The sequence below is a fragment of the Hyalella azteca genome, unplaced genomic scaffold (genome assembly GCF_000764305.2).
Source record: "Hyalella azteca isolate HAZT.00-mixed unplaced genomic scaffold, Hazt_2.0.2 contig16846, whole genome shotgun sequence".
NCBI classification, from domain to species: domain Eukaryota; kingdom Metazoa; phylum Arthropoda; class Malacostraca; order Amphipoda; family Hyalellidae; genus Hyalella; species Hyalella azteca.
The window spans coordinates 5,694-18,312 of record NW_025946653.1 but is presented as its reverse complement, the minus strand read 5'-3'; positions in this window follow the sequence as shown (position 1 = coordinate 18,312).

The following is a 12,619-nucleotide window of genomic DNA, read 5'->3' as shown; positions in this document are numbered from 1 at the left end:
AATAATATACTTTACATAACTGCCGTCGATAAAGAGGATAAATTTTAGTACATTGAGAGGTAAAAGCTGCCTTCGCTGAGCCTGGAACGCAACTTTTATTCCGTCAATATTATGACCACGCGCATGCGTGGGCGTGTTTTTCTGTAAAAATATTATTAGCGCCACAAAATAACTTGAATTTAACTAAAATTTCATTCAAAGTACCAACAAATATATTGCTTGCAATTCTTACACGAATTTCAGGTGATAAAAAAGTTGCGCAGGACCGCCACAGCCGCAAAAGTGTGTTTCTTCAGATGGAAGGCTAGGACCTCATATTGTGTGGTTCATTATTGAAATTATTTCCGAAAATAAGAAAAATTTTGTTGAAGATTGAAGTAAATGCTTGTTAAAATTTCAGATACTTTTATTTTTCCCAGTGCATGCCATCGCAAAAAGCATCAGTTGCATTTACGGCAAAATAGAACCCCGCTCACGCTATAGGTAAGTCCATCATTTAATGGTCGTACTTCAAAGATGCTTAAACATGACAGTTTTGATCATAAATCATTTGGAAATGCCAATTTGATTTCCACTGATTTTTTGGGGCATCCATAAGGCAGATAAACAATTACACGCAATCGCTCTCGATAAATGCGCATGATGTCAAACAGCGATTTCGAACCCGAGTAAAGGCAGAATGGAAGATGAAAGTTCTTACATCATTCGGATTGCTTCACACGCGGTCACATCTACTACATCTCAAACTGATAATTTGCATCTTAAAATAGGAGTACAAAACCAATAATTTGCCCTGTTGCAATTAGAAATTCTAATTTCCGAACCCCCTTCATAAAAAATATCTAACTTAAATGATATTAAAAGAAATTGGAAACCTTTTCTTTAGTAATAAACTAATGGAATTTTTGGCACAGATGCAAATTACCTTAAGCGAGAGTACGATTCTCGTCCATGACAGTTGTTTTACGACTTTTGGTTAGCATCCATTCGCGGTTTCAGTTCTTAGTCTGTTACCATTGTAGTTGAATTTAGAATGCGCGACAATAAAAATGATTTTTTTTGTGAAGAGCTTAATTTCCGCGGATTTTATAACAATTAAAAAGTTTTCAAAATATGAAGGTTATTTACGGCAGGGTTTCAATTCTCTTGTACCTTGTATAGCATGACAGTTAATTGTGGAAAATGACACTATATACGTGAGGAATTAATATAGTGCACGAGTGCAGTTGAGTCTCCAAATATTTTGAAAAAATAATAAATTAATGTGATATTAATATAAGTCAGCACAATAGAGATTACATAGCCAGCAAGATCAATTGTACATTTAAGAAATTACGTGGATGCAAAAAAGCTATTGATTCTTAACAGTGCGACTTTCTTCCTGGAGTAAGCAGTCAATATCACATCAATAATGTTGCAGTCCTGTGCTGTACGACATCTCGCATTTTACACATAAATATCAGAAACAGCCTGGAGAAATCGGCCGTCACGCTGATGTCAATACCTATCTACTGAACACGACTTAGATGCATTGCACATTAAAGCTAACGGAACTATCCAATTCATCTATCGTGCAACCAAAATATTTTTCGAATCCCATGCTGCATATCGAAGAAGGAGGTCGCATCTCTGATATTTCGAGCTTTGTTCAATTATATATCAGGAAGAAACACAAACGCTATGATGAACGTTATCGATGGATAAGCCAATTCATCCTGCCTCCGCTTAATTACTTGCTGCGAAAACGGGAAAAAATGCGTCTCTACGCTGAACTTCTCAATACGCTTCATCCCACGCAAATCATAGGCACATATTCATTTAATGAACTTTTAATTAAATGTCACAATTCAGAAAAGAATCTCATCTCGGCGCGGCACTGAATTTCCAATCTCACGTGTCTTCGTTGTAATGACGTTAAAATTTCAGTAGATGTACGCACACAAGTTCAGAATTAAAAGTCAAAGGCCATTGCCCACAGGAACTTATGAATCTCTTTCATATTCGGGCCTGATCTATTGGACTCAGAATTGCTTCACTATTTCTCTGGATCAAAGATTTACTTCGAGGTTTTTGCTGAAAATTTTTGGTTTCTCCGGAAGTTTTTGGTTTCTTCGGGAGGTTCTTGCGGTGCTCATATTTATCACTTGCATCAAGTCACACAAAAAATTTTTTTAAATACAATTTTCTAATTTGACCAAGCGTGATTTGCTAGAGCCATTGAATTTGATTGACAGCTCTGAAGCCATTGAAGAAACGGCTAGCTAGAAAGTGGTATTTTGTCAAGCAATGTGACCAAGTGTGCACAGATATACATACTCAGCGAAACGCAATGTCTTCAGTGTCTTGCTTTCTAAGATTTATTAAGCACTTGTCTAACTCGTGAATTAATTACAACAATTTCTTGCGTCAGCGCAATGAAACTATATATTATAATCTTCGAACGTTTATTCAACCAAACATCTTTTACTTCAAAGTTGATTCAACATCGTTTGCCAGGTGGGTCGTTTCACGTAGTCGCGTGCTCAAAATACTTGAGTTCATCAGGCGACGTGATTTTCTTCTAACAGAAAATTTCTCAGTCATTTCTCAGATATCACTACAGATTTGGTCATGCCTGTAAAAAAATTCAGTTACGTACGAATATTTTATTCCCACACAAAATGTGGGAGTAAATAATTTTTCGATATTTTGGTACTAATTTATCCACATTGTCTACTGTTGTGACTAACAGCCTCCAGATATGCCATTAGATCCAAATCAATCACCGTCACACAATAATGCTCTGTGCTTCATTAGTTTGCGCACTGACAGTGATGGTAATACAAGAGCGAGCGACATCGTAGCTGTAAATGATAATGAGACAATAATCATCAAATTAAGCTTTATGCACTGCACCGTTTGCACAGAAATTCAATTAGGCATAATTTATTAAAATATTTATATATTTTGGCATTTAGCTAGTATAAACGCCGCTCAAGACGTTGACTTCGAAGTGGTACATATGCGTACCACGAAATGTATTTCTCCAGGACGAAGTGGTACATAATTCAGGTTGACTAAAATTGGCCCAATCCGAGACTAAAAAAGGCCAAAAAGGCCGATAACTAAAAATAGACTAGTTTATTTGTAGGTTCCACTATAAAAATTTCATCTATTCTCTTTTTTGCAGTACTTAAAAGTTAATTAGGAATTACCCCTATCATAAATTTTAGCCGGCCAACGCAATTGAGAGAAAAACTAAATCACGGAATTTGTCCGGAAAAAATGACCGTCTGGCAACCCTGTTTAAAAACAGTACAAAAAATGAAATAATAGTACAAGATGAAGCAATCGTAGTCAACGTGTTAAGTTAGAATACCTGCCTGAAGTGATATTCCACTACATTTATCATGTATTATTTAGGAATTACCTCACTTTCTCGTAGCATATGTAGTTTTTCATTACTCTTACACATTCAAATTACTATCCGAGATCTGAACAAGGGATTTCTCCAGCCCTCTAAACCAGGTACGATTAAGCCTAGTTGGCAGCATCATTGCTGGTAAAGTGGAACACTTCGCGTGACAAGAAGACCTTTGCCCAGAAATTGTCCGTGAAAATTTGATTTCATCTGGTTAAAAATCACTCGGCACGTATAAAATGTTAGCGTTGATAGATTATCTAATATGTCTAAGATAATTTACATTAATCGTTCCACATTAGATAATAATGATGATTTTTATTTATTCGTAATATGCCACATAGGAGCGTTTGTATAGATGCCACATTACGTACTCGCCTATTCCTCCTACGACTCACGCCACCACGCCACCACGAAACGGTGCACGGAACCATTGCGGGCCTCGATGATATTCGGATCAGAATCTAGGCACCGATCGTAGCCTGAATTACAATGAATATTCACAAAAATAAGAATTCATTTAATATTGAAAGGTAAAATGTATCTTGGAAGGATGGGAACAATTTTCTGCGAACTAAAGGGACAAATTTCCTTACAAGAAGGCAACACAACATGCATATATACGGATAACTCAGGAGTTAGTCAAGAAAAGTAACATTTGACTTTTATACCATTCGTAAACCGATGAAAAACGAGACTTTCGCTGTATCTTTCATTTAAATAGGGGCCACGATTGTGGGTTTCTATCAGTAAAATAAAGATTTTCCGCTCCATCCAAGAAATATCCCTAAATAGGCCCCGAAAAATTTCTCGCAGCTTTAGGCCGCTCGTGAACAAACTTAATTCCTGACCTCGACGTCTAATTTGTTTCATGGAGAGCCACGTGAGCTACGTGGTAACACAGTTCGGATTAAAATTTGACTTAAAAATATAATTCGGATGATATTATCAGGTGGGCTTCAACAATAATGGACAATATTCATCAGTGCTTTATAGTCTTAACCTGATTTATAAGTTTAAGCTATAACATCGTATTGATATTCTGCTAACTCAATATTGAAATTTCATCGGAACATTGCAACAAAATTCCATTGATAAGGGCACAATACCATCATCAAATCATTCAATATTAACGCACCTCCATCTAAATATCATCTTTATGACCGTTTTATCGGACTAATATTTCCGAAATTTTTGTAAAAAGTGTCCTCCACATGATCGTAGTATTACCATGGAATGTTTACCGTGAGTGAACACAACCTGTCCCACTCCATCGCTCGGCAACGACATTATCTACACAGGGTGCAGCGACCATACACGGACACTATACGCAAGACGGAAGTTTTCAAGTAAAATAAAAAAAATATATCGTTGAATATTTCACCAAGTAACTTCTACTATCAAGGGTTCGTAAATTCTACTGTTAAATTATAATTATTATTTTCCATATTATTATTCAAGCTACTTCTACTCAATCAAGAGACAGCATTTCCGCCAAATGATTTATGAAATTTCCTTATTTTATATGGTTTATATGCTAGAATTTCCCGAATATTCGCCATGGGTTGTTGTTCTCGTATTAATTTTATAGCAAGTTTAGGATAGTNTGGGCATCGCTAAACTTAAAGGGAAGGATTGGATCAAAATTTTAAATTTAGTTTTCTAATTTGTATTGCATTTGCATTAGTATTTTCTTAACCATTTAATTAAAAAAACGAAAATAGTGAAATATTGTCTCCCCAATTTTTTAATGAGACTCAATGGTATTGGTTTCTTTATATCCTATGTAGAATGTGGGCTTGAACGGGGTTTATTTCATTAGCATATACTAATTATATTCCTATTAATGGTGTTCGTGACAACGGGATAATTTTAGGGAATTGCGGGGATAGATGCTTTATTCCTGGCAACGTCGGGCTAACCTGCTAGTTATAATAAAAAAAAAAACAACTTCACATTTAAAAATGAAGAATTTACAAGAATCGGCGGTGGCAGGGCGAGTGCCCTCCTGCCATAGACATTTCAATTTGATGGGTCATTTCTGCGCTGTTACGAGAACTGGACTGAAATTTGCCATCGCTCGTCGTCCTGGAAGTCATAGGACGCAAAAAGGAAATTTCTACCGCTGATATCTGTACGATAGGACAAGAAAGCCATTGCTCTATCATAGCTTTACCATAGAGAGACTAAAATATTTATTCAATTTGAGTGAAATTAATTCATCAATGAATGCAAAAAATTCTGTTTGGAGCGATTAGTTGTAAGCGAGATATGTGTTATGATATACGTGTTTAGTAAACGTAATTATGATGTTTAGAAAGTCTCGTATTTTAGTAAAGTGTGAGCTCTCATTTAGTGCATTCATTTTGATAATTCACATTTTCTTAACTCAGAATACTTTATTGTCAAAAAACACATACGAGAATGAAAGTATTTTTAAAATATTAACATTGATAAGCATATTTGAAATCTACAATCAGACATTAATCTGATAGAGCATAATCAATCAACGATTCAATAGATGTTGTTTGAGACTATCAGACATGGCATCACAACTTATTAATTAAGTCCATTATATGTGATTTTAAATAATTAACTCTAATAGAGGTCTCTAATCCACTTTTGCATGCCCGATGGACGTCAAAGTGAAATAGGAAGATTTTGTCCATTAGAGGAGAAATTCCCCTTGTAGATTACAGGACAGATGATGTTGGTTTTCAACGGAGGAGACAGACTGGAATATGAGGTTTAGAAGCAAATTAGAGAATTAAGGAGAAAATTAGGAAAATGCGACTAACGGAATAAACAAAGCCATATTGAGAAAACGAAATTTAATGTGATAAACAAATACAAATGCAATAAACGAAGATATACGTGATAAATGAATGCAACCGTAGGAACCATAGATAAATAATTATAAAGAACAAAGATGGGTAGGTTCTAAGTGTTTTGTTCCCATCGAGCATAATATCATGCGAATCTCGTGCCTGTTTTCCAAGCCACATTTGCATGCACGCGCAGCTGTCTTGGAGCTCAACAAGCCGGGATCTTCCGCAACTCGAAAAAATTGCAGAAATGCGCTTTATTTGTAGTTGACGGCCTGTGAAACGACAACTCCGCATTGGGTATCCAATCCGCAAAAACAAGAGCACAAGTCGGCCTCTCAGTCACCTGACAAGTTCTGATTTAATTTGGTTAATTTATGCGAGTTTGAACGCATTTCAGCTGCAACTTGATTCTCCTCGCGGAATTTCGATTTCGGGAGCAGTTGGCTGCTCTTAAACTGCGGCTTCTTTCAATGAAAAACACGAGCCTGTCAAGGATGTCTAGGCGCCTCTCACTCACAACTTTTTGCTACGTAAACAGTGTTGAAGTTTTGTTGCTTAAAAATACATCAGCTTTTTCTCCCACCCTTAAGATTAAGACTCATCTCGACAGTCGTATCTCCAGACCCAATTCAAACAAGGAGTGGGATGTTGGAACGCTTATACTAGTATTCTTGATCCTGGTAAAATCTGAGAAAATCAATCGGTTATTTTTGACTCGTTTGAATCATATTTTAAAATCTCAAGCAGCCAAGTGATAAATTTTCGCCAGAATTTTATTGACTCGTGTGCGCCGCTGTTGAAAATTCAAAAGACATAACATCGAATGTAAAATGATAGGCTGATAATTGGCGAATATGAAAACTTCATTTGAAAAAACTCAAGGTATTGCACGAGTGCTTAAAGAGCCAATACTCAAAACTGTACCTCTCTTTGAATTTTAAGTTACAAATTTACCTAAGTATCTCATTCTAGATTTCAATTCGAATCTCTGCTGTAAATGTTTAAAGTTTAATCAGTTACCAGTTAGATTTTTACAGGACTCGAAATATTTTCCCTCATCAAGAGACAGCGTTAGCTTCTTTCATGGGCCATCAAATTATTCCTCGCAATAAAATTCATTTGTCTGTGTTTATCGTCGTTATACTTCAAATTTCATATAGGCTCTCCTCCGAGCATAAGATTTGATCATTTGAGTATAGAGATATTGGTTCCTGTCCAAATAAATGTTAGGTTACTCAATACGTCCAATTGCTAGACAGGATTGCCGCAGAACTGGCGAGCTGGCCCCATCGGAGTGCAATGAGCCTACAGTTGGGCCAGGCAGAGTACAACACGACTGCAGTTGGGGCCAGACAGAGCCCAACACGACTGCAGTTGGGCCAGCAGAGCGCAAAACGACTTTTGCTGGGGCCAGACATACCGCCACTGCAATGAAATAGCGCGCAACTTCTCACGTGTCCCGAGAGCCGACGCGAGAGTTAAACCAATTTTGGCGAGCCCTTTGCGACGAAATCTGCCGAGAATCTCGTCAAAACTAGAGCTACTTTTTGCTACTTCACTGACAAGCAAGAATTCTCCCAAGAAATCCAGAATCTTTTGACGAGTTACAGCGATTGCAATATTTTCGTTGAGTTCGCAAGGATGGATTTTGATTTTTGTCGTCGCAAACGCGTTAAAATTCATCGAAGAATCGTCTTCACAAAACGTTTGCCGAGCGTAAGCCGACCACTCCTCACTCTATGAGAGAAGAGGACTATCTCAAGGCGTTTAAAATTAATTTAAGTAAGATGTTAATCAGCGTAGGGCGTGAGGTACTCTAATGTAAAATGAAGCTTATGAACCCACGAATGAATAACATTAATCATTCGTTCATATGGCAGCAGTGAGGTTTGAAGCACTTCAGAATAATCTTGCCACTATAAGCAATTTAATGTCAGACTAATTAAGTTCATTTTATGGCCGTGGCACGTGATAGCGCCGTCGATACAAAGTACAGACTTGTCAAACTTGCCGATATTGCGCTAGAATTAAATGTCCAGTAAGGGAAATGATAAATATTCATTCATTAATTAGCGGAGAAACTAGACCGAAGTTTAAACCCAACGACGGAGAAATACTTGAAATAGTAAGAAGAAGTAAATGAGAAATACCCTGGGTAGCAGCTGTTCCCGTTGACTGCCGTAATTTCCTTTCCCAATAATATCTATTTCCATTTAATGAAAAGAACTCCGGAAAGAAAGACGCGATCGAAATTAATGTCCTGTGGATACGCACGCAGCCCAAATATCATTCGAGGACTGGGGCTTCATCTTCCCTATTGATTGGATCAAAAAGTAACGAGCTTTGTACTCACCGCATCGTGGGATGGTGGACGAATCAGATTAACTAACTTGCCACCGCTCCCACAGCAAGACAATTCATAGAGAAGTTCTTCTGTTGTGTAAGTTATCAGTTCTGTTGATCAATTTATCGTCGGTTTTTTATTTCACTCATCACCGTCACTCCTACCGTCCTGCGGCTGTCCTTTCTTCAAAATTAATTTTCACACCTGACCTGCAAAAACGAACGCTTCAGCCAACTTAAATTTTCAGATGACAAGACAGTTTTATTTGCGTAAAATTCACTAATTGGGAATAGACATTCATGAAGGTAAATAGCATAGTCATATGTATAATTGAGCGCCCACAGACGATTCCGTGACGAATAATTACCATAGAAGGGATCATCTTCACCAATTCGCCACAGTCATTGCGCTTCACACACGCCACTTCTGGAGTTCATCACTGTAAGTTCTAGATTAGTTATCATTTTCGTAGCCTCGTATCATTTAAGCAATTGATGCCTTCTTATGTGATAAGAATGAAAAGGCGACTAATGTACGAAAATTCAATGACACGGAAAGGAAGATCTCACGAAAGTTAGGTGAATATTGTGTAGTGGATTCTGTGGTGCGGTCAGCGTTGCTGCGCTCTGTTAATTTCATCTGACTGAATAAAAAACGAAAAACCAAAGGTTTTTCACTACTATTGTAGTGAAATTCACTACAATTGGTTTCACTACAATTGTGAACGTCTCAGCAGAAACGAACATTAAACAATTCTATAGAAGAAACAATCTGCCCTCGGTATGCCCTAAAATTCGTTTCTTGTCAGTAATAAAATCGAGGTTGCACCGGCAGCTGAAGGATGTTTGGGTAAGATGGGGGAAGTTTAGACGAGCTGATGGGATAGTATACAAAAATTAACCGCCGCAACAAGCGCCGAACGCACTAACAACATTCCACTAAATGTTGTTGATAAAACATTTAATTTAGACCTTTTTCTACCCAAGCACAGAATATTTACAACAATTGCGACAGCGTTCAACTCTCAGGCATCCAGGCCAATTCCGACACTAATCTTGACACTTTTGATTAGTAAGAAAAATTCAAAAGATTCTAATTATTATTTTGAAGTATCAATTATTGTAAGTTAAGCATAAATTAGAATGCTAGAGAGAGAGGTCTAACTAGATGAAGCAATCAAACGAGCAAATTTAGACGGTATCGAGAATTTTAATGTCGCCGTCAAGTTTGCGGGAGCGATATTCCCCAATTATAAATGCAACGAAAATTTTGACAATTGAAAATTAATTACAGGAGCTAGATCAAATCATGACTTCACTCAAACGTTTACGTGGCTAATAGTGATGTAGTTATTAAAACGAAAGAAAACAATATATCAGCAGCACCACGATCGATCACACACTGAACTTTTAAAAGTATTGTCCTGCACCGGCACCATTTGTCTGCTAAACTGCCGGCATGGCGACGGGATCATTCTTGTGCAATCGATCCGCATTCCGACACCCCAATAGCGGAACTGAGTGTGAAGATTAACTATTGCATTGATGCCAGCAACTTTAGGATAATAAAACATGCATTTGGATGCGGTACATTTTACCTTGTGGATGAAACAGCTATTTCGGGATTATTGAACACTGGCATGAGAAACCCCGAATCAAGCCTAATTTAAAGAAAATGAACAATTATGACTGAAGTCTTCCAGAAAGTGTAGGCGCTATTATGCTCCATCAATCTACTCAGTAATTAAGAATAAGTGAAACTTTTAATTTATCTATTACGTATCTATTTATGCATTATCAGCTACTTCAGTTATTCAAGTACAGGGGTTTCCAAACACTTTTTGATCCCGTACCAACTGAAGACTCTGTACAGCCACCGATAATTTCCCGTGATATATATTAGTTGCTAATATGTAGAGTTCTATTTCAAACAATGCGCTCTGAATTATCACATTGAGTGAGATCGATGTTTGTATATAATTATCGATCGCTGAAATCAAATTTGGACCTGTAGCAATCACTAAATGGGAAAAAAATCACCATAAACCAGTGGTTCCCAAAGTGGGCGATATCGCCCCCCTAGGGGTGATGGAAAGATTTTGGGGGGCGGTAAAGAAGAAGAGGGTGAAAGGGGGGCGATAGGGGGGCGATAGAGAGGGCGGCAGTCCGAAGTCGAAGTCAGAAGTTCGAACGTTTGTTTGACGACTTGTACACAACACGTGCTGCACACGACTCCCAGCGATGGTTTTTTCACCCAGATCTGTTTTTAGCGCATTCTCCCATTTATGGAAAAAATGCACTATTGTGCTCGCTCGCGATGTCCGTACGTCTGTCTGTCCGCCTGTCTGTCCGTCCGTGACTTCACGTTTTCGTCGATGAGAAAATGCGCTCGCTGTCACTCACTGCAGTGAGTACTGTGCTATATTTTTTTAACCTCTCCTGGGTTTTAGGTCTCCGACCAATTAACGGCCGGACTCGCGGCCGGTCTCACGGCCAATTTCCAAATTCAATGATCAAGGAATACATATCTCTCAAACTAATGAACTTAACTCGATGAAACTTGGTACACGTATTCATTAGGACCTTACGGTAATTTAAAGCTCGTGAAAATTTTTTGAATTTTGCCTTCAATTGTGTTTGCCATAGTTATATGTAGTTAATTTTGTTGGGTAAGATTTGAGGGTAATTGTTCGTAATAATATTGAAGGAGGTTTTATTCAGGAGTAATTGGGTAATTTTGTTGGTAATATTCGAGGGTAAGATTGGGGTAACCTATGATTTAAGCTGTTTATGGAAAATGGCGCCATGCGCTCGGTTATGTAACTACTTTCGTAATTTTAAGTAAATTTATTAGAGTATATACGTAATAGCTGGAGTAGTAATCTTTAAGTTTAATAATAAGTTTAAATTTGTATATTGAGTGCAAATAAATAATATATTTACATAGCTGCCGTCGATAAAGAGGATAAATCTTAGTGCATTGAGAGGTAAAAGCTGCCTTCGCTGAGCCTGGAACGCAACTTTTATTCCGTCACTATTATGACCACGCGCATGCGTGGGCGTGTTTTTCTGTAAAAATATTATTTGCTCAAAAAAATTGAATTTAACTAAAATTTCATCCAAAGTACAAACAAATATATTGATTGCAATTCTTACACGATTTTCAGGTGATAAAAAAGTTGCGCAGGACCGCCACAACCGCAAATGTGTTTTTCTTCAGATGGAAGGCTATAGGACCTTATATTGTGTGGTTCATTATTGAAATTATTTCCGACAATAAGATAAATTTTGTTGAAGAATGAAATAAATGCATGTTAAAATTTCCGATACTTTTATTTTTCCCAGTGCATGCCAACGCATAAAGCATCAGTTGCATTTACGTCAAAATAGAACCCCGCTCACACTATAGGTAAGTCCATCATTGAACGGTCGTACTTCAAAGATGTTTAAACATGACAGTTATGATCATAAATCAATTGGAAATACCAATTTGATTTCCACTGATTTTTTGGGGCATCCATAAGGCAGATAAACAATTACACGCAATCGCTCTCGATGAATGCGCATGATGTCAAACAGCGATTTCGAACCCGAGTAAAGGCAGAATGGAAGATGAAAGTTCTTACATCATTCGGATTGCTTCATACGCGGTCACATCTACTACATCTCAAACTGATAAATTGCATCTTTAAAATAGGGGTACAAAACCAATAATTTGCCCTGATGGAATTAGTAATTCTAATTTCCGAACCCCCATCATAAAAATATCAAACTTAAATGATATTAAAGGAAATTTGAATCCTCCTCTTTAGTAATAAACTACTGGAATTTTTGGCACAGATGCAAATTACCTTAAGCGAGGGTACGATTCTCGTCCATGAAAGTTGTTTTACGACTTTTGGTTGGCATCCATTCGCGAGTTCAGTTCTTAGTCTGTTACCATTGTAGTTAAATTTGGAATGCGCGACAATAAAAAAAATAAAAATGATTTTTTTTGTGAAGAGCTTAATTTCCACGGATTTTATAACAATTAAAAAGTTTTCAAAAT